We start from the raw sequence: 22,613 nt of genomic DNA, 5'->3' as shown, positions 1-22,613 counted from the left end.
CCCCTTTCTTTTGTGAACGGCGGTTAGGGCGGTGAGCTAGTCCCGCAGAGCCACAGCGAAAATGAAGTTCCGACAGTCAGCGATAAGGTGGCCGCCCGTCAAGGCGTGGCGCAACGGTGAAACCCCGCCGCTGGGCAGAAATGAATTCTCGCCCATGACCGTTCTGCCCTCGCTATCAGCAAATCTGCCCGAACTCTGCGACGTGTTTTCGTTTGCTTTGTTAGTTTTCCCTCTTACGCAATAGCCTATGTGTATGTGACAAGTTTACGCTTCGGCAATAATTTTTATTTGTTTCGCGACAGCGCTAACGGCCTTTCCTTTTTTGAACAAACATCTGAGTGCAGGTGAAGACATGGCTAGCTGGGACATCTATATTTTTCTATTCAAGAATTTAAGCGAAAATTCCCGTAGGTAATTGCCAAAGTGTGAGAAATAAACCCTTTGACTGATTTCGCACTTTTTTGGGTTACTCTACAGCGACAAATTTAGCTGACCAGCTAATTTTAGTGTGAACATAGACTCTCTCATAACGCCTATAGTATCGAAGAAGTCCTCATTGAATCACTGCAAATGTGAAAACATGAATACTTACTTTACGAACATTAAAATTTATTCTAGGTGACAGCTAAGAGTATTCAAATATTCATTCGCTGTGAAAGCTGTGTGGAAAGTGCTTTGTAAGGACTGTAGCAACTGTGAGGTGAGTGCAGTACGAGTCACGTGCTTCCCACGAATCAGCCATGACGAACAAACGTGGCGTAGGTCCGTGATGTGTCTAGTGACATTATTGGCGAATGAGAACGCGATATAGAAAATAGGAGACGGTCTACAGGGGAAACAAAGGAAGACGGATGAAGTGGACATATTGGGCCTCCCACGCCCTAGAGCCGGAGGCGACAACCCGACGCCAGGCCGGTTGTGCTCAGCCGACCATGCCAAGGTCAAGGCTGGTTCTCTCTCTCTCTCTGTCTCTCTCTCTCTCTCTCTCTCTCTCTCTCTCTCTCTCTCTCAGGACGCGCTCACGGCTTTCCTTTCCTCCCTTACTTGTATGTGTTTTCTTTTCCTCCTCTTTAAACGTTTGTAAATAGGCCAGTCTTCGAGCAGAATCGAACGCGTACCCATCGCTCCTTCTAGGCTCCTGCGCGCGCTGTCGCGGCTACCGAACCCGTCTCCACGCAGTCCGGTTGTCAATACGAGCGGCACAGCCGTTTCATGTTTCAGATTCCTATAAAAGAAAGACTGGCAGTCACGAACATTTCACTAAACGGCCATGCGTACTATGCGGACTACAGTGCACTGTATCTTGCATTAACGGAACGCGGTATGTGCAGGGAATAAAAATTATATGTTCTCTCTTCATTCCTTTCGTGCAAGCTCGGTATTTTCAAAAATGAAACAATTAGTCTAGACCTAGAAACTAATTCAACATATTACTCTAAACTGAGGGCTTTTATCTCGGTTCAGGTGAAGCAATCACCAGCATGTCTTTCGTGTTCGTTTGGCATGGCCAATTTCACGTAAGGTACGTACAGCCTTTTTCAAAAATGTGCAGCCCACAAAATTTGTTTCTGAGCCACGAAGCAGGTTTCGCTTTGAGTCACCAACCTTACATTTCTCTCGGTGATGAGAGCTGAAGTTCTCACCCCTACGGAGCATAAAACTTCAGTGGGGCCACAGCGCTCTGCTGTACGGATTAGAAGCAAATCCCTTGGTTTGTACATTTCTGACAAATGTTGTATCGTGTTTGCCAAAGTAACCAAGCAACGAGGTTTGTTTCTTACCCGTGTAGCTGGGCACCTATGGCACCCGTTAAGCTCTGTATCTACGTAACGTAAGGAGAACCGTTGTCCTCAACATGCGAGACCTTTTGGTCTTCAGATTTGAAACAGACTTGTGAACCTCGTTGCCTGGTTACTTTTGACAACGACGGTACATATAAAAAGAACCCGTTGCGGCAGATCATATTTTTACGTATACGGGGAGAAAGGCCTTCTGGGAGCGGTGTGAAGGATTCGGACGGCGAAGCAGACGGAAACCCAAATGTCTCTATAGCTTCTTCGCTCTTGGAGTAGGTGATAGCGTCCATTGCGTGGAGACAAAGAACGCATTCACAGAACTTGCGGACCGTGATCGCTTACTTTCATATTCGTCTTGCTTCATCTTTACCTTGGTAACTCAGCGGTCTTTTTAAGATGTGCCTTTGGATGCCTATTACAGCCTCACATATCGACTCGCCGCTCAGCCTTGCCTTGCAAGCAAAGGGTGCGTGTCTAGGAGTGATTTCCTGCCTAAGCCTAGGAATAACACAATCCACTCCATATATACATATAGCTATTCGTTCGGATGACAGCTGAAGGCGTATACTGACAGCAAACGCAATGACATCCTCACGCTGCGCAGGTTATATCGGACGCTTTGGCTCTTACCAAAAGAAAAATAAAGTCACCCCATGCTCTAACCTAGTCTGATTCCTAGAAGTTTCTTCCATACAGGGCCGCTGACCCAGGGTTTATTTATGCGCCACAAACACAGTCACATTGCGGGAAGAAAAAAAAATAAAGCAAATGGGAACGTGAGATTGCACTACGTTCGCGCCCACGGCGACAGTACAGTGAACCGCAAAGAAACGCATGCGAGTGATGGGAAGGCGCTACGTGGCGGCGACACGGCTGAGGAGGCCGGGGAGGAAGTTCGTGGGCGTTCCTGCGCTGATGCAGGCTTGCGCTGCTATATCCGGCCTGAGCCTGCGTCACTTTGTTAGCGTACCTCGGCGCGGGGAAAAAAAAAGAAGTGCTGCAATGTTTGCGGGTGGACGCGACGCCAGAGAAAGAACGAGTAAACCCTCTGCTCATTTTCTTATCGGGGCAGCGTGGCATAACCGGAGACGCCCTGGAATAGGCGGCGATGACGCTCGCCCATCCAGGTGAATCTGGACGAGGCAACTCTATTTTCCTAGCACCGCAAAGCACTGGGCCCGCGTCTTGCTGAATGATTCTTGCACTTTTTCTTTATGAGCCTCAAGGGGATCCTAAGCGGTAGAGAGAAATAGCCCCAAGATGGAAGGTGTGTGTGTGTGTGGGAAGGGGGGGGGGGGGTGGGAGGGGGGGGGGGGGGCTTAGGCTGCTTGTGTAATCGATGGCTTAGGTGACGTCGCAGGCCACGCAGGAATTCTGGAAGACGGCTCCGTCGTTCATTTTTGTTGATGAAAACGTGGTAGCAGAAATAAAGTAAAGAGTGATCAGTGCCGCGAAGCTATTCGGTGAACAGAATTGACAGAAAGACGCTATCACGAATACGCGAGCTAAAATGGCCCCATCCACACTCAAAACTGCATGCTGGCTTTGCTAACAGAATATAATCACTATGAGGTGGAAGCTGTGGCAACACGACCAATGCGGGGCATGTAATGCGAAGGAAAGTTAACCGCGGGTCCTTAAGGTAACGGAGTGGATTCCAAGAGAAGGCAAGCGTAGCAGGGAGCGGCAGAAAGTTAGGTGGGCGAATGGGATTAAGAAGTTTGCGGGGATACGGTGGCCGCAACTGGCAAAGAAGAGGATTAATTGGAGTGATATGGGAGAGGTCTTTGCCCTGCAGTGGGCGTAGTCAGGCTTATGATGATTATGATGATGAGCCACTCTGATTGTGGGCAGGTGTGGAAAAGAAGAGCGCCAGGAAACTGCGTAACTGCATAGCAACTAGGGATTGTACATTTCGGTTCTAACCGAAAAGAAAAAAAAAGGATAAAAATCTGTCAAATTGAGTTTTATAAATTTGGTTTTAACCAACACAGTTCAGTATTTTTTGGCACGCAAGGCATAGATAGCTCACTGTTGAAAATGAGTAAGCATGAAGCCAGGGGCATGATGCGATGATGATGCTCTTCGATAAGCAGCGTAGTTGTGCGAATTTAGCTACTGCTCCGATAGCTTACACGCCTCTGACGACCGGGAGCATGACCACCTCGCCGCCTGCTAGCTAAGCACTGTTTGCTCACTATAATCACCTGCGTAGAGCAGTTAGTCGGTTAAGCAGGTTAATCAACTACATGCAGTACACTGACGCTAAACCGTGCATGGGCGTCACGAAAAAAGTGTGTTCTGGCTACCTCGTAATTTGGGTGGCAGTCCCATCGCTGCCATCAACACGCAGACCACGTGGTGCCTGGCCTCCCACTCAACCCAGCGCGGCAACCCAACATTGATGGCAGCCTAGTTCATAGAAGTAAACTTCATCTTGCGTTTCCGTCGGCTGGCTATCTCATTTAACTGGAGCTACTCTTTCAATAAAGACGCAATTTCTTCCACTAGCACAGCTCCAAGTACTGCCGCTTGCATACTAATTACTGGTGAATAAAATGCTCATGATAACAAAAATACCGAGATAGACTTTAATCAACTTTTCACCGCACAGTATAACTGCATCAAATGACCGAAAAAAAGTCAGTATTTCCTTGGTTAAAAAATAACATTCGCCGAAAAAAAAAAACGAAATTTGGAAATACATGTGTGAGCAGAGGTTAAGGTACGACGACTTCTGTAGTCCCCGAAGAAAGGCTTGTTCTCGCTGCTACTCGAGCTCGTTGGCATGTATGAAGTGAGTGAGCATCGTCAGACACCTGCGCAGCCGGCAGAAAACAAGAACAAGTATTATGTATTCCTTAACAGCTAAAGTCAAAGTTCCAATGCAACCGAGCTCTTGTCTGGGGAGAATACTTATGGGCGCTTAAAACAGAACAGTTACAGAGAACCAGACAGCTCGAAGACCAAGAATGGAGAAACTAAAATGTTTGTGAAATATGGAGCGCACTCGTCGAAACCCTTAACGTGAAGTTTTCAATCTCTCGCCTTTCTATCGAGGCGATGTTTTGGCTGCATTCAGAAATTCTGTAAGCGGCACATTTCGAAGTTGTTACAAGGCAGTGGGTATCTCTTGGGACAGTTTTAGACAGTCTGGGCTCAAGGCTGCTCTGGCAGCGAAGATGTTGAGCTCATGGCCGCAAATTTTCAGGGCGTATATATATATATATATATATATATATATATATATATATATATATATATATATATATATATATATATATATATATATATATATATATATATATATATATATGTGTGTGTGAGACGGGTATCACACGAAATCTTTAACCAGGCCAGTTTGCTGGCTTAACTTTTTTTTCTTTTTTTTTTGTTTGCTTTCTGGGTTTTTGGAATGTGCCCACGTTTTCATCAGCATATACGCTATATGTTTTCTCATGAAAGCTACTAGTGGGATGTCAGTCATGTGTTTTTTTTTTTTTCTCAAAAATATTCTTGAGTTTAAATCAAAACTTTCCTTTCTTTATATTTTGAGGGACGAGTGGTACGAAAAGAGAAAAGGAAGGAGCCGAAGAGGTGACGATTCTTCCCTTCCTTCTCAAGATTCGGTGCCGTGTTGAAAGAGAGGGTGCCGTGATGAACAGACCGCCGAAAGAGAAATAAAATATTTCGCATAGCTGTTTTGTAAGTATCGGTCAGCGAACCCATGATCAACTACGTTGTACCGTATATTATGGTCAAATAATTGGTTTCTGTGTGCATTAGTATCCTGAGCTTCCAGAATTCGCCCTAGCTTTGGTGTTTCTTCTGGTGTTCGCAATAAAAATGGCCCATTTATTGTTTCATAAGGCCTTTAGCGTGTTTGTTATGCAGCAAGCAGACATTACAGCGGTTGTAAGATATAATTCGACTACTTTATGGAGGTTGTAAAATGTAATTGGGCTACTGATGCAGTTTAGCTGCTAAAATCCAAATTATTAATCAAATCAAATCGTCTTTATTTTCTCTCTCAAGGACTAAAGGGTGTGACGGGTAAAAGCCGCATACTGCGGCTTGACAAAGCCCGGTCCCCTCTATGTACAGTTCGGCAGTAGTGCTCGTACAGATTATACAGGATTCAATTTCACACTTCATCTCACAGACCTAAAATTTGCACCCTACAGAACAAAAACACTCCAAATGAAAGCACATGCAGTATGAAATACATTCGAAACACACATTCTAAAACACATCAGGTTTGAAACAAAAAAATTCAAACACTCAGATTGAAACACGTTGAGTTTAATAATTTTAAGTTTTTAAAATTCTGGAAAACGTAACCTTTAGCGGTAGTAGAAATTAGAAGACATTTTACAGCAAAACAAAACATCAATAAAAAAAAGGCACCAAGAAAACACAAAACACAATCATACAAAAGAATCATGTGATGTTGGCTGTAAGGAAATGTGCATGTAGCGCTCGTAATAACAACTTTTCCGGGTAGGTATCGATGAGCGCAAGGCTATTTAGAAGAATAGCAGCATGATACGAAATGGACTGGCGACCGTACTCTGTACGACAGTGAGGCACCACCCATGCGTCATTATGACGTGTATTGTAAATGTAAGTGTGGGGGCGAAGGTTTAACAAATTCAGGATGCTGTGATTGCACGCCGATACGGATGAGCGATATGTACACGCTAGACGGTAAGGGTAAATGCATTTTATGGATTTACCCTTAGCGAAGCGTTACCCAAGTCCGACCCGAAACACTGGCACAGCATGGTTTCAATTGACCAATTCTGCAGGAATGATGTGAAAGCAAACGACAAAACTACTAACAATTAAGGATAGATGTATAAGCTGAACCAGGACCCACACGTAAAGCCAACTTGTACAGAAAGAATCCACGTGACTTCAAAGCCTGTAGTAAGCACGCGCAGTACGGTGAAGCAACAATATGCACTGTCAAAGTCAAAGGATTATTTCGACTGCCCTGTTTTTTGCGTTTCTTCGTCACCTAGCCCTCCACAAAATATTGTGCCATCCGTACAGCTTAAGTACAAGACATTGCATTTGGTTGTCGTTATCATTAATCAGTATGGACTCAGCAGTTGCCACTAGTGATAATGATCAAAAAGTACGAACAAATGAAGGTTGCGTCCTTAGCCCGTATTACATAAAGAGCATTTCTTAATAATCATAATCAATTCGTCTAAATCCAAAATCCTGATTAATGGTAACGACCAATGAGTAGCCACAAATGAAAGAGAGTGTAGCATTAGGAGGTAATGCTCAAAGGCATTTGTTTTTCTAGTATTCTTAATTGTTATGGAGTAAGCATGCCTACTATTATTGTGGTCATATTTTATCCGTAAATTTCGCTTTCTTTATGGAATTACATTGCTTGCAAGGAACCTTGAAAGGAATATCAACCTATCAGCGATTCGCTTACAACATGCTTCGTAGTTTCCGTGCTCTACTAGCGGAAGACCTGATGAACGAGAAAAAGCGTCAAGTGTCAGGCTGTGCTGTCGGGTTTTTTAGTGAAGAAATGAGTGTCATTTATATGTAGCGGAAAATTCTTGCTTTATGAAGCCCGAGAATACTGCAGTTAAACTTACTATTGTTAAGTGAAAAGCTGTTGTACGATATAGCTTCTCTTGCTTTTTTTTTTTTTTGCACATGAAACATGTACTTCAGTGCTACAGACAGAATTACCTAAATTCGCTCAAACAACGAACGCTCAAACTGCATACCCCGTATGTGACATCATCTCGTAAGGAAAATCACAAAGAATCCGCTGCAAACTTTCTTTTATGTGAACGGCTGCGAAATTCTACAGGAAGTAAACTGCAGATGAAGGACATGTGCAAAAATACTCAAAGGGGAAGACGAAAAGTTGACAGCGAGTTTTCGGGTAGTTAGGAGTATAAATATTAGATGGCAAGCCTGACATAACACCTCTAAAATGATGCGCTTTCGTTTCTTCAAGCCATAGAAATGCTCTATCTTGCCAGAACTGAAAATTACAATCGACACTGTAGGATAGACTTCCGCAACCAGGACTATGTGGAATTGTGCACCAGGCATACACTACGGACATGTAATACAAAAAATGCTACTACGGGAGGGAAACAATACTTTTGTGGTATTTTTATTGTTTGCGTTGTTGGAAAGATAGGCAATTCAAAGGCAACAGACGAGGAGAAAAAATAAGATTATATGCTGCGCGTCCATTTCCGCAGCCCTTTTAGGCGTAGGTAAACATGTTTCTTTGCGAAATCGCGTTACCGCAGCAGTGAAACGTACAGAGGCACACCGCGAGTCGGGAACAATTGGCAGTTTCCTGCGCAGCAATTCCTACCCGCCGCCAACGGAACCAACTCACTGGTCCCCACCGCAAACACGCTTTGCTAGGGACAGGATTCTACGGACGGAAAGAATAGCGATAACACTGACAGTTTGCGAGCTCCACGCGTAGGCGTTGTAAGAGCGTGCTTTCATTCAGCGTAAGCTGTTTCACAAAAGCCGTGAAAAGCTAAAAGAAAGGCAAAGGACTACGTTAAAGAAAGGCGCAGACAATAATCTCATAAGAAGGAGGGAGAAAAAGGAAATGAAGGTACTCCCTTAAAATTCTGAGCGCTAGATACTCTAATACATAAGATAACAGTAGTTAAATTTAATACACAAAATTGTGCATTACGTCTCATACCACCGAGTGTCCTGGGCGGGACATCTTAGCGCAGCTCATCATAGCGGCATCCAAATATGTTTTGTTCACTTCATCCGTGCGTTTCCCTGAAAGTGCGTACCGGCTTTATTCAAGCTGGCGTACCCTCGTATTTCTTTATGTTCGTGGTTTCGGGCTATCTCTTTAAACGTAATAGGATTATCTACTGCTTCCTCTGCAAATAGGGCATTAGTTTTGTGCACGAAAGAGATCCTCTAGAACTAGAACCTGGGTTGTCGTTCAAGCATAACGTGTCACAGAGCTCCGTCCGTAATTCTGGATTATCGTTCAAGGTCGTTTTTTTTTTTTCGTTTCTCATCATCCCCGCTCACTTTCGCGGGTGCTCCCGCATCGTACAAACGGCAAGCTGTCCCGTAGCCTTTTTTCCCGGCGAAAGTATTACGTTAGAGAGTAGAGTACGTTAGACTCTCGCATGCCCTTATCTGCTTATCACTTTTCTTAAGGAGTTCCAGCGTGAGAAAAGTGCTGTCGGCAATGGTCGCCGGTTCGGAAACTTAGCAAGGAGGCTATGAAAGGTGCGCGGGAGCTAATGCAAACTAACAACGGCGCCCTTCGATCTTCCACGTGCACACAGCCTACATCTACGGACAATAGATCTGCGTGCAGATTTAAAAAAAAAAAAATTCTACTCGACGCTGTTTACATCAGTGTTGTATACAATTTAGCGGTTCCTTTTGAATGACGTTGTATTCTGTATTAGTGTACATCACGCAGTATGTCGTGATGTAAAGTAGTCTTCGCGGTGATTCAGCAGCCAAGGCTCCTTACAGCAGAATTCGAGGTTTCGGGATGGAGTTCCAGACGTGTCAGCAGCATTTCAGTGCAGGTAGAATGCCGAAAATCCCACGCGCTGTCGACGTAAGTGCGCGGTAAAGAACCACAGATAGCTGAAACCATTCTGCAGTCCTCCACTGCGGCGTGTTTCTTAGCCCATGTGCAGATTTTTGGGCGTTGAGCTTCACATACCTCTTACAGCGTTACTGTTCTTAGCTTAGTTTAGTTAGTTTAGTTTCTGGGGTTTAACGTCCCAAAGCGACTAAGGCTATGAGAGACGCCGTAGTGGAGGGCTCCGGAAATTTCGACCACCTGGGGTTCTTTAACGTGCACTGACATCGCACAGTACACGGGCCTCTAGCTCATTCCTAAGAAATGTAGCGTCGGCGGCGCCGACCGCACGACCCACCTCCAGGCACCCACCGGCAAAAATGCATCGCCCACCTGCGAACCCAGCATCTCCTATACCCAGCGCCTCCCCCATACGAGGCGGAGGCTCTGTTACCCCCTAGGCCTCCGCGCTGCAATGGCCTAGTGGTTGCAGAGTTAGCTCAGTTTCGCGGCGTCAGCGTCGGCGTCCGCGAGTCCACAGCCGGCCACCCACGGGTAAAGCTGCATCTTCAGAAACTCAGCGGTAAAAATAACCTCGGTCATACGAGACCAGCTCATCGCGCCTAGCCACCCATCCCGATTACAAAGCGGATGCTCTAATCTATGAACACTATTATTCATTCTAACCCTAGCATCCACCTTACTATATAAGCCCTAGCATGTCTCCATTCATTTGCCATCGCAAGCCAGCTAATGCCTCATAATTTTGCGTTAAAATCTGGCAACCATCCTGAGATTGTTTATATCACAGCATACTGAATATTTGAAGCTGCGTAATACTGTATGTCACGTTCTCCGTAATACTCAATAAGATACTAGGCAGCCCGGCAGTTAGGAACACGGCTAAAGGGCTTCCAAAAGAAAGTGTTTATTGGGGCTGGCCTGCGCCCACAAAAAAAAAAAGAAAGAACTGAATGACTCGGCAGTGGCGATGGTAACAAGCGTGTTCGGCGTTCGTCGAACAGAATGCCCGCCGCTCTCAGTCGTGCTCAGTTTAAAGTTGGCAACGAATACTCGAGGAGCATGCAAAGTAACCGAAACAGTCTAGAATCATAGAGCATAGAATCGGTTCCGCATCGATGCGACCATTCTAGATAAATCTGGCCATATCTCGCGCCACAAATTGATAAAGTGGCGTGCCGGCTGCCTTGGGCATGAACAAATGAAGATTGCAAAGCTTGGCGGCTAAAAGCGCTCAGTGTCCTGCGAAACAAATAGCTGATTTCAACTAATCAGACGACGAGTGCAGAAGCTATGTAGATGAAGAAGCATTCCGTGACTGGCTGGCGCTTGTGGCCTGGTTAATCACTGTAGCCGACGATTGGACATGCGACGGCGACGTACCAACCAACTCAAAACGGTTCCAGAGTGCGGACAGTTCTGCGAACTGTGCCCCACTCTGCAGCGCACTCTGGCAACGGCTCCTTTGTATCACCTTCGATTGCCATCGCCCTGTTCTGATTTCCCTTACGGGTATGCGTACTACACTTGCTGCGTACGAGCAGACAACCGATGATTTGAGTTGCTGAACTTCAAATAACGCAAGACGATGCCGGTCATGCGCTTCACTGCTCGCAAACAATCTTCCTCCAAGCAGGGACCTGGAGCTCTTTCGCCAGCGACTAAGCACACGCGCCGAGGAGCTTGCGCAAGCGCTGTTGTCGGAGCCCTAAAGGTATCACAGCGCTCGGAGCGTGGTCGTCGTTTCCCAGCCCGTCGTTGCCGTGATGCAGAGCCGCCACCTGCTGCGCGCGCTTCGCTCTAAAGCTTGCGGTCGTTGGCCGCTGCATTCAGCGAAGGCTAGACCATGTCGCAGAGAGCGAACGCATCGCAACAAGGAGCTTTGACAATAAGGACAGGGCGAGGCAACCATGTCGCCCTCAGGGGATGACATGTAGTAGTCTTTATTGCTGGTGTGCAACAGCCGACGGGGGCCGGTCTTTTTTCTGTCGTTTACTGTCGCCTTTCATGCTTTGCAAACAGTGACTTGTAGTTCACGGCTGCTTCTGCAAGCTTGTGGAAAAACTGATGGTTATTTCTTTATTACTCTCTTATTACTTATTTATTACTGATCGTGATGTTGCTGCTGCGCAAATAACGACAGAGAAGTATAGGGCATGATGGTAGCGACTTCTGCTTCTTTCGGCATTCACCAAACGCGCCCGAGGCATGCTGGGAAGATATAGGTTTTCGATTTGACGTCTGATGGCTTGTTGACTGTGGTACGGATTGGATTTCTTGGTTCTTCAGTTTCGTTTTCATTCATGTTTTCCGCGCTTTGTGGGGGTGTAGTTATCAAGCTACGCACGCAAGGAGCGAGAGCACAGTGTCTGGTAACTGCCAGGCCTAAAGTCCGTCTGCCCCGTCACTTGGAGCCATTTACGCAGCTAGCTGGGTTTGCTCAGCAGGAATCTGTGCATTGAAAAGCGAAAAAAGGGAACAAAGTTTTTTGTGAATTTGAAACTGAACAGTCTGCTACTGTGACTACTCTACACATTTGTGGTAGTAGCCTCGGAAACACTTGTTTCTTAGATACGCAAATCACTTCTACAAGCGCCACTCGAAGATTGCATTTGCTGCATTGCGAAGACTGGCAGTAGCCGCGCGTTGCATGCAGGAACGACTTCCACTTCATGAATTAGTTCCAGCTAATGCCCGCATACTGCATTTGTCAGCATGAACAAGGCCGTTACTTACGGTTAGGGCAGGTTACCGCTTCCTAATTTACGTTTTTCTTTGTAAAATCTGTAAACGCAGCGCCAGGGCCTGGTGAGAGCCTGTACTTGACACGTGCAAGCTATTTCCTATAAAAAAATTACCGACGATTACGTTACTTCCTAATGCGAAATTTGAGCGCAGCAAATAAGCTGTTTCACCTTTTCGATAGTGAGTCAACCCCAGCTGCGGAGTTGGTTTCAGGGACAACGCCGCCGATGCCGACACAAACAATATGATACTCTCGCTTCCGCAGCGCTAAGAACCAGGTCTAGCCGTGGGAAGGTGGTCACGTATTCGTCGACGTGCCGGGGCCTACGTGAAATAACCGGCGCGTCGACGGCAACTGAAGAGCACCCTATCCGCCACACAAGAACAGGGGGGGGGGGGGGACCCTTTCCTCCTCTTTCTGCATGGCGGCGACGGTGTTCTATGCAGTCACGTTATCTTGACTCTCTAGCGGCGTCAGCGGCATCCAGCGGTATCAGTCGGTCGTTATCAGTCGGTCGCTGCTAGCGCTGGGGGGATGAAAGGGGGGCGGAGCTGGTTACGAGGCCGACGACGACGCGAAACCCAGGAACGGACGCCAAAGAGCTGCGCTCTAAAAGTGAGAGTTAGGGCAAGTTTCTCATAGGAGGAACCAAAGTCAATGAAAGAAGAAAGGCCGCGAGCCATCAATAGCGGAAGACATCAGTGAAACATTTATATTTTTCACAGTGCAAAAGCGCCAACCATTTTTTTGAAAGAATATTTGCTTTTAAAAGTGTCTGTTGAACGCAAAAAAAAATGTTTTAGACGGTTCGCTATATCTCTCGGCATGAAGAATAAGCCCTATCGTCATCATCATTACAAACCTGACTACTTCCACTGCGGGGAGGCCTCTCCTATACTTCTCCAATTAACCCTATCCTGTGCCACTTGCGGCCACCCTATCTTTCCAAACTTCTTTATCTTATTGGCTCGCCTAACTTTCTGCCGCCCCCTGCTACGCTTGCCTTCTCTTGTAATCCACTCCGTTACCTTTAAGGACCTTAGTTTACCTTACCTTCGCATTACATGCCCTGCCCAAGGCCATTTCTTCTTCTTGATTTCAACTAGGATGTCATTGACTCGCGTTTGCTCCCTGATCCACTCTGCTTTCTTCCTGTCCCTTAAAGTTTGCACCTATGATTTTCCTTTCCATAGTCTGCTGTGTCATCCTCGTGCTCGTTTACTCCTACCTGCTTTTCTGTTCATTTATTGCAATGTACAGTAAGCCTATTTTGTTACAGGACATATTGATTATAAAAGAACTTTTCCTTGCGTTTTTTTTTAATTTCTATTTCTGCAGTCGTAGTTATGTTTTAGGGCGAACACTAGCCAATCCAAGTCAGATACCTCTGTCCTCCCGTCATCTTCATGCTGGATGAAGTGCCCTATAACAAACTCGCATAGACCGAGGCGCCAGCTTTTGTTCTAGGTAGTATATAAACTCTATGCCTGAAGGATGTGCTGAATCACTTTCAAGGCTGCGCTGAGCGCGGCCTCGGCCGCTCACTTCGAAACAGTGAGCGCTCACTCTCTGTTGATTCAGAACGCGCTTGGCGGCGCTAAGATACAGCAACGCGAGAGCGCGATCACATTGTTTTTTTTTTTTTTTGAGGGTCTTTCTTTAAATGCTAGAAAAAAAGAACACGTATGCGAGATGCATTGCTACACAAAGATGGATTGGCTATTTCGTAACCACCTCTACAACCTAACGAATTGCACGTGAGTCTGATTTGATTTGATTTATTCTTTCCGTTTTGACAGTACACAGACTGCAAACCGAGAGCGCGCTTTCCTAATTGCTACTCTGTACCGCTTGGACTCGCGTCCTTTAACAGAGTCCAACGTTCTGGTGCCTTCGACACAACCTTCCACGCAAAGGAAAGCGGTGAAAGCGCTCCTGAGATTCTTAAGGGACTCGGGGTTGTATTCCCGTCTATAATTTTTTTAAGTTTTCAGTGCGCGCTCTCTGTCCCCGTGACATGATGGTCGCTGGACACTTAGAAAACTCATTTCATTGCCGCTCTTTTTCCTTTTTTCCCCTTTGTTCCCCTCCCCAAGTGTAGGGTAGCCAACTGGGCATCTCCTGGTTAACCTCCCTGCCTTCCCGTCCATTTCTCTCTCTCTCTCTCTCTCTAGCAATAGTGCAAAATTTACATAAGGAATGCAAAGCGGAGTCTAAAGTGAATAATTAAAATCTTGTGTAGTTAATCGTACATAATTAACTAATTAAGCGGAATTTAAAAAAATACTTTGAGGAGCGCCGCACGACGAGAAACAATACGTCGTTGCTGGCACCCAGCATCCGTGCGCCGGTTTTTTAAACCCTTGGCTCCAGTTACGTGAAACACCCTGTATAGAGAAATCGGAACAACTTAATAACTAAGACAGTTCTACACTTGACGCTAAGATTGGGGGTTGTGTCAGAAGCGTGAATGGGCAGGGGAGATTATTCTTGCGTCGGCAATTGCGCCGCCCGTGTCTCATAGTCTAAACAATATTAACTCCTGCTATAGCCTCAGAAGAACACTCCCCTCTAATAATTTATATTGTAGTTTTTCTAGCATGTACTGATTAGTCCGTGTAGCTGGTAAGACTCACTGGTACCGAAAGAGGCGGCCAGTATATTGAAAAAAAGAAAAAAAAACAGTGAAAGCTTGGTGAAAGCTTGAGTGCTCGTCGAGGTTGCTGAGTGGGACGGGAGATGGTTCGCTTTACGTTTACGCCCCATAAGCTGATGGATGCGGCGGTCGCTTTCTGAATTTCAAGTATCCGCAATAGCTATTTGTCACTCGCACACGTCTGGGAATAGCTTCCCTCTGAAGTTGTGCGCAGACCGGGCATTTCTTTTCCCCGAAATGGGCCACGCATCGGATGGGGATAAAAATTTCATTTAGCCTCAGAAATAGATGAGTGCACAAAACGTGGGGGTCTGTTTCGTGCATCTCTAGCTACGAAGAAAGGAAAAACAATTGTGGAATGGCAGCCAGCTCACACGCGTATTAAATTTGGCAGCCCAGTCTTCAGCGAAGTCACAATGCGACAGCGAACTTTATGGCTTGCATCCGTACCTTCCATTTCGCACCAAATCGCGGAAGGTGAGCTCCCTCTAATTCTAAGCAGCTGCGCAAGTCCGCTCGAATTGTCCCACTCTACTGCTGATGGTACAGTACCCGTTGGTTTGACTCTCCGAGCCGCATCGTCGTCTTCCACAGTACTGCCTGCAATTAGCTATAGGTGGTGTGAAGCTACTGCCTTGAATTCATATGTACGCTGCCTCTTAGAGCGTCAGCTGTTCGCATGATAGTTGTGCGGAGGCAGCGTCGTTACTACGAAATGACTTCATCATCACGTGACCAGCACCGCAGCTGTGGAGGTGGCGGTGGAACCCATAGGCCTTCGCGTGGGTCTTGATCCCCTCCCTATCTACCCGAGATCTTGTATTCGTCATGGACATTAAATCCCATCATGTGATAGCTGTTCTGTTCTAAGCAGCAGACAGACCCTTCTGTGGCAGCAACGAAAAAAGCTCTTTATTGATGGTATTGATAGTAGAATCTTATCAGACCGACTGGCCGATACAGAACAATAGAAAAGTCACATTACACATTTTCAATGCTGATATGACAGAATTAAAAGGGCCACGTTATCCATATATAACATTAAGGGTTATACAAAACATTATTGCTGTTTGCCCCATTATTCAACTCAACCCCGGCACACATTCAGTTTTTTGCATCCTTTCTTAAGCATCCGCCTTGCACATACAGCTGACACACTCCTGTCACGTTTCGTGAACGTCCCTTCAATTTTTTTCTTTTTCCTTTCTTCGACACAACCGCCTCCTCGCGAGAAGGTCTTTGTCGTCCCAGGCGCGACACGCACCCTCACGTGGGTGTCGGAAAATTTTCCCCCGATGCTCGTTGCTGCCACCGATAATTTTATCGAATTAGGGCGGGTGAAGAGCGACGCCACCGCACGCCGTCGTAGCCTTGCGCGCACGCCGGGTGCTTGCAGCTGCAGGGCGTGCATCCCACGTTCGATTGAGCCACGGGAAAAACGAAGGCAACGCTTAGACGTCGGGAATAAAAAGGCGGGAAAGTAGGCCCGCGGAAGACAAATGACGCTTGGCGCATGTCGACGGCAGAAGCGGCGCGTCACCACGAGCGAGGCGCGCATGCGGAAAGGAGACGACGCACCGCGGGTCTTTCGAGTTTCGAAAGGTTCTGTCGCTGCTTCGCTCTTCAGGGCTGCTTTTTTTTTTTTGTCACTCACTTTCTCGAAGCGTTGACAGGGCGTCAGCAGTATTGCGGATTGATGAGCTAGTAATCCAGTGAAATAAAAAAGAGAAATCGCCTACGCGTGCTCCTTGTCCGTTTTAAACTCATTAAAGGCGGCGGCGGCGCTGAGAAGTCTTGTGAAACGATGACTGTGGTGCAGCCCTTTCGAGGGAAGTGTTTAGGTGCAGTGTGCGACAGCAGCGAAAATAGAAGCAAATAGAAACCAAGTCGCCTGTGTGCAGTATTTCGGTCGCAAAAGGAACTGCTTCGTTTCCTTTTTGGCTCGATCGTGGCATTTTGCAGACTGCGTTGGGGAACGATGGGCTCCGACGCTTATCGATTCGGAGTCCAGCGGAGTCGTTAGACTGGCGTCCATAACGGGCACTAAAATGGTTGCATTAAAAAAGAGAGAATATTCGAGAGCTCGGCTTTCGCGGATACGAGTGTATGTACAGCGTTTTTTCTTTATCGCGGCCAACTCCTGCCCCTCCCCCCTTCTAAACTTTCGCCACTGTTCAGTAAGCAAAAACTACAGCGAGCTTCGCTTGTGCACTTGCTAAATGGGATACCCTATTTCACTCTGATGGGCGCCGCAAACATTTCTGACTGACCTAAAGGAGATTGAAACATGGGTCGGCGAAAGATAGGGTAGCATCTCATAAAGGAATGCGGATGGCCTTTTGCATTGTCACAAATAAGACTAAAAGAAAGGTAAAAAGAAATTTCGGAAGGAGACTATGTGCCCGATGGTTTCGTCTAGTAAAGCTCTTTATTTAGCTGTTAGGAGGGGAAAAAAAAGTACCGCGACCAGCAGCAAGGATTAATAAAGTGAAAAATCCTCTCTGCTCACGCACGACATTTGGAAATATGCGCTCGGGTGCATTTTGGCTGTCCTTGTTTTTACGCGCTTATTCTTCTGGAATGGGTTTCTAGCAGCCAAATTACTTTCCGGAGTGTAGTGCAACACAAGATTTGACCTTTTTAGATTTGACATCGGTTTTGGTGGTGGTGTAGCGAGATCATGTTTCTAAGGCGGATGCTGCTCTCACGCCCGTGGCTGCTTCGTGTTCTTGGGAGCTCAGAGCGGACATCGAGTGGGTATTATCCGATTCTCTGCTTAAGAAAAGTTCGCATGCTTACCATGTATGTGGACGTGTCTGATGGCTCAGTTAATGGTGTGGTACGTGGGACAGCTGAGATAAGTATAGTCTTCAGCACGCCTCTCTAGAGCACTTTAACGCGACCCCCTGATCGCACAAAGGAAGCGAATTTTTAAGCAAGTATATTTATCTCTACTGGTAATAAAGAATTTTATTTTATCGGGTTTACTGCCCGCTCCGCAGAGTAGTCGAGCGGTGGCACCCCTGTGCGTGAGCGCAATGCTGAGACGGTGTACAGGTGTACACGGTCAGAAGCTCCCGTCCATTCGCTTGCTCAGCCCTGCAAAGTGCGTGCAGTGCGTAAGCGTGTTTGCGAAGGTCAACATGACGGCCGGCCACCAGCACGAACGCCGGCATGTCCGCATCGTCTTCAGTCACAGCGCAAGCACGCCTGCAGACGAAAAGGTCGTGTCGTCTCTATTACCGATAGCACAATAGCACCACTGTTGTCAAATATTGCGCTGAAAATACAAAAGCGCGCCTTTACTCAGCAGTGCTAGCGTAATGACAGCAAGCATAATTTACATCCGTGTCATGTCAGCTCCAATTACGGCGATAGGTGGGGCTGCACGGCGCTCCGCTCCGCTCGAACGGGCGAAAGAGGCACAAGGCTAAAACAGTTTCCTCTCGCGACGCTCCGCTGCTGTAGTATACGATCAGAGCAAAACGTTAACCCACTCACCTAATAACGCTGGCGCCGGAGTGAAGGTGTGAATAATTTTACTTTTGTTGCTCCGCAGCACACCGCTCCAACGCTCTAGACAGGCATGCTGACAACAGCACAATACCGCAGCAAAGACCTGCCATTGCATATCTGCTCTAATTTCGAGAATTCAGAGCGAACATGGGCAACCATGCGAGCACACGCACTCATTTCACTGAACACAAGGCGAGTGTTCGCCACTCTATTATCCTTAGAAAGACAGATGCTTTTAGATGGGGGGGGGGGGGAAAAAAACATACAGTAATCAAAGAGAAAAAATGGCAATGTCGGAACGGAACATCTTCAATAGTTGAATTACCGTACAAAATATCAGCAGGACTTCTTCATTCAATCGCAGAAATTATCCACAACAGCTGACAGTTGTAATAAAGCATTACCGAGTATCGTAATCGCGCAGTGAGTTATTTTGTAGAACTGTGCGACGGTCGTAAGAGCTGTCACTATAGGAGGTCTTCACGCGACGTCACGGGCCCCATTTTGCTGTACAACGCGCAGCTTTGGCGGTGCAGGCCGGAGAAGGTGGCGGTAAGCCGGTCAGCCGGTCAGCCTTGCGTGGCACCTTTCGCCTGGCTCCAAATACAACAGAATGATGGCCACTCTGACGTCACTGCACAGTACGGAACGAGGTACGCTGCATAAGCCAGAGTCAAACCCGCGATGACTCGCATACACTCTACAGGGGCTGTACGCGCATACAAACAAAGAGACGGGAACACCTTAAAACGCAGACGACGTACGAATGCTCCCACATGAACAGACAGAGAGGCAGGTGGGCTCACCCGAACGCACGTACAAAAACACGCAGGTTCGAAGGAATTCCGCGTAAGCGACAGTGCGCTACTTAACTAGCTGGCCGGCTTCCGCGAAGACGTCAGACAAAAGAGGTAGGGGGAGGGGTACCGGCGTTCGCGCAATGCGCCGGCGGCCAGAAATAGAGCGCGCGCGTGGCGAAGGACCAATCGAGTGCCGTCATTTCATTTCCGTGCGAGCGCTCCCAGGAACGTCGCAGCCGTCACGCGTGCTCGCCACGACGCCTGCGCCCACGGTGGTGGTGCCCCCTCGGCCGCGCACCTCTGGCAGCGCTCCCGAGGATTGCTCGGCGCGGAGCCGGGGTTTCGGCCGGGGTGCAAAACGCCCTGTTGCACGCCGGCCGGGCAACGCCTCTGGCTCCCAAACCCGCGCCTGGCTCGCTGTCCCCACACGCGTACTGCTAGAACGCGCGCGTCATCGAGCTGGCTGGGATGCCAGCCCGCGTGAGACGCCGGAGAGAGGAGATGACGACGTCGCGCCTTCCGAGAAATGCGCGAAAACAACGGGCTCATTAAACTGCGATAGTCGGGCCTTTGGATCCCGATGGAGGAGTATGCTTGCCTCTTATTCTGCTTTCTGGGAAAATATCTCCCATCTAAAGCAATTACTTAATTGTTTTCATCCTCTAATCAACAGCAGCATAGGAGAGAAAACTTTCCTCTGCATGTTCCTTGGTTTGAAAGGCTGTTGACTTCTTTCGCATATCACTGAACTCCAGTGACGCGAGAACGGAAAAATGAATGACGCTGCTGGGGAAAACAAGGCTGAAACAAAAGCATTCATAGTGGCAGGCCAGGGCATGCCGTCTTATTCGAGGGAGCTTTCGAGCGCGGAGTTCGCGCTAATTGTGCCTTGTGGCGAAGAGCCGACTTGATTGCGAGGGTATGTGGAGGTCACTGACATTTAGGTCTGTGATCTTCTGGGGAGGATGAACTGCCAGTGCTTTTTTAGTCGGCATTGGAGGATCCCATTTTTCTTCGCTCTTTCTCTCACGGAAAGCACGAACGAAGTGTCGTTGAGAAAAAAAGTAACTCACAATTCTGCATTCAGTAGTATCGTTCCGGCTAGAATTGTTTGGATTTACGTGTAAAGCTAAATAATTCTAGGAAGCCAGTTGTCAAACTGGTACTTGAACCGCTCGGTAGGAATGGATGTTCTATTATTTTTTTCCTTTCTGCTATTGACTGATGTTGCGGTGTTGCGCCATAGGAAGCATAAGAGGGTTCTCACACAGCTTCCACTCTCGCCGTTCGATGACGCTCTACGTCACATCAGCGGTAACTCAGGACGTGCTATACGTCCGCCGCTTAAGAACGTGGGTGGCGCTGATGAACACTCCAAAGGTTAGGTTATTGGTAAACATAAATACCCCCGAAAAACAGAAGATTTAACAGCCGTCGCCGTAGCTCAGCGGTAGAGCACCGGACGAGTAATTCGGAGGTCGTGGGTTCGGATCCCACCGGCGGCATGTGGTTGTTTTTTCTTCTGCTTTTCTAATCAATTAGCTTTAAGTGATAACATATTCAGTAATACTCTAAATCGAACAAGAGCACAAAATAAATAAATTTAAAAAATCCCCTCTGTCCCTTGGTTTGTGTGGCTGTTGGCTTCTCTCATATATATATATATATATATAACCAAAGTTTTCAGCCCGTGATGCGCACAAGTGCCAACGACAAAAACACTATGTTTCAATCTCTCTCTTCGCCCCTTGCTTAATGTGGCCGCTCCTTTGTAATGAGTCATGCAAAGTAAAACTAGCACGGTTGCTGCTATGAATACACAGAAGGAATCACCGACTTACTCGAGATAAGGGTAGCAATATTCGTTTCTATATATATTATATATTCGTTTTCTATATATATATACAGGGTGTTTCACCTAAGACTTTCTGCAATTTTTAAAAATAAGCTATTTGAATTAGATGCGCGCTTTTTCTGGCATAGCATTGTCAGTGGTGTAGTACATCATAATTCAACTAAGACGTGCTAACTAGCAGGCTTGTTAACCAATATTTAATAGTTAACTTTTAAACTATTACCGTTGGGCTCCTTAATTATTGAGAGCCATGCAGCCCACTGTAAATAATGTCCATATCCGTTTTTAGAATTTCGAGAACGCGATTATCCTCGGCGCTTTGGCCCAACAAATTTCGCCTACATCGAACCAAAATACATGCGGTTTGAGAAGCTTGCAGGCAAAGCAACCTCCCCAGTGAACCTAACAAGGTCGAAATAGCCAAAATTTGTTGGGCCACAGCGCCGAGGATAATCGCGTTCTCTAAATTCTAAAAACGGAAATGGACATTACTTACGGTGGGCTACATGCCTCTCAATAATTAAGGAGCCCAACAGTAATAGTTTAAAAGTTAACTATTAAATATTGGTTAAGAAACCTGCTAGTTAGCACGGCTTAGCTGCATTATGATGTACTACACCACTGACAATGCTATGCCAGAAAAAGCGCGCATCTAATTCAAATAGCTTATTTTTAACAATTGCAGAAAGTCCTAGGTGAAACACCCTGTATATGCGTGTGTGGGGGTATGGTGTGTGTGTCATCATTCCATTTTATGACGTCATAGGCTGTGGGCTAATATTATCTACCCGCCGCACACCCCTGAAATTTTATTGTATTTATGCTGCTATCACTGTAAGAATATTAATATTTTCGGGGATCGTTCTTATTTTTATTATCCGGTTAGTTTAGTGGTAAGGTAGTGTGTAACTCATTTGGCCAAAAATTACCGACGATATGGAGCTGACCCTTTTGACCGTGCCGCATGATAGCCTTAGATGCTTACGCACCAATGAACGCAGTACAACACAGAACACAGCTGACATCTTATTAGGTATCTGAGTGGCGCATCTACATTCTTCCTACCCATAATACTGCGTTTCTTTAGAGGCCGTCTGTTTTGTTGCAACTGGACACAGTTAAGCATGATGTGCCGGTATTATTGTATTACTAAACCTTCCTACCGACGTCTTCATTTTAATATGCATGAAGGCATTTCCAATTATACAACATCAACCAAGTCATAACGGAGGAAGGGGGGCGCCTTTGGCTTCTTTCGAAGCAGTAATTTCGTTAAAGCGGAAGCTTGGGCGAGTTGGTACGACATTTTCCTGAATAACAGCGTGAACTTGGACGAGGACAGAGGAAAGACACATGGACGGGGCAGCGCCCGTCCACGTGTCTTTCTTCTGTCTTCGTCCAAGTTCGCGCTGCTATTCCGCATTAATTTCGGCCTCAAGTGCTTCGCATCGATTTTGGCGGTGCATGTTATTACTGGAGACGGAGCGTCTGCAACTTGAGCTCTAAACAAAGGGATTTATATTCGACATTTTGTTAACCTTATTCTTATTTTTCTTCAGCGCAGAGGTTTTCCGTGCTTTAAAAATTTGGAAGAAATGAAAACGCTGGGAGTAAAACTGTTTCATTTGGTGCACGTAGACGCCG

At 46.7% G+C, this 22,613-nt stretch overlaps 1 protein-coding gene and 1 non-coding gene across 3 annotated transcripts in view; both read left to right on the top strand.

Annotated features, from left to right (window-relative positions):
• The window catches only part of tn (tripartite motif containing protein thin), a 116,670-nt gene that overhangs the window by 33,250 nt on the left and 60,807 nt on the right, over positions 1-22,613 (top strand). The gene's annotated exons all lie outside the window — the stretch shown is intronic.
• On the top strand, positions 20,548-20,619 carry TRNAT-AGU (transfer RNA threonine (anticodon AGU)). Its single transcript has one exon. It is a non-coding gene; the product is annotated as a tRNA-Thr (tRNA).

Source organism: Amblyomma mixtum, chromosome 5 (assembly GCF_055824585.1).
Source record: "Amblyomma mixtum isolate Tamu chromosome 5, ASM5582458v1, whole genome shotgun sequence".
NCBI classification, from domain to species: Eukaryota; Metazoa; Arthropoda; class Arachnida; order Ixodida; family Ixodidae; genus Amblyomma; species Amblyomma mixtum.
Note: the sequence above shows the minus strand (reverse complement) of the source record. Positions and strands in the feature narration are given on the sequence as shown.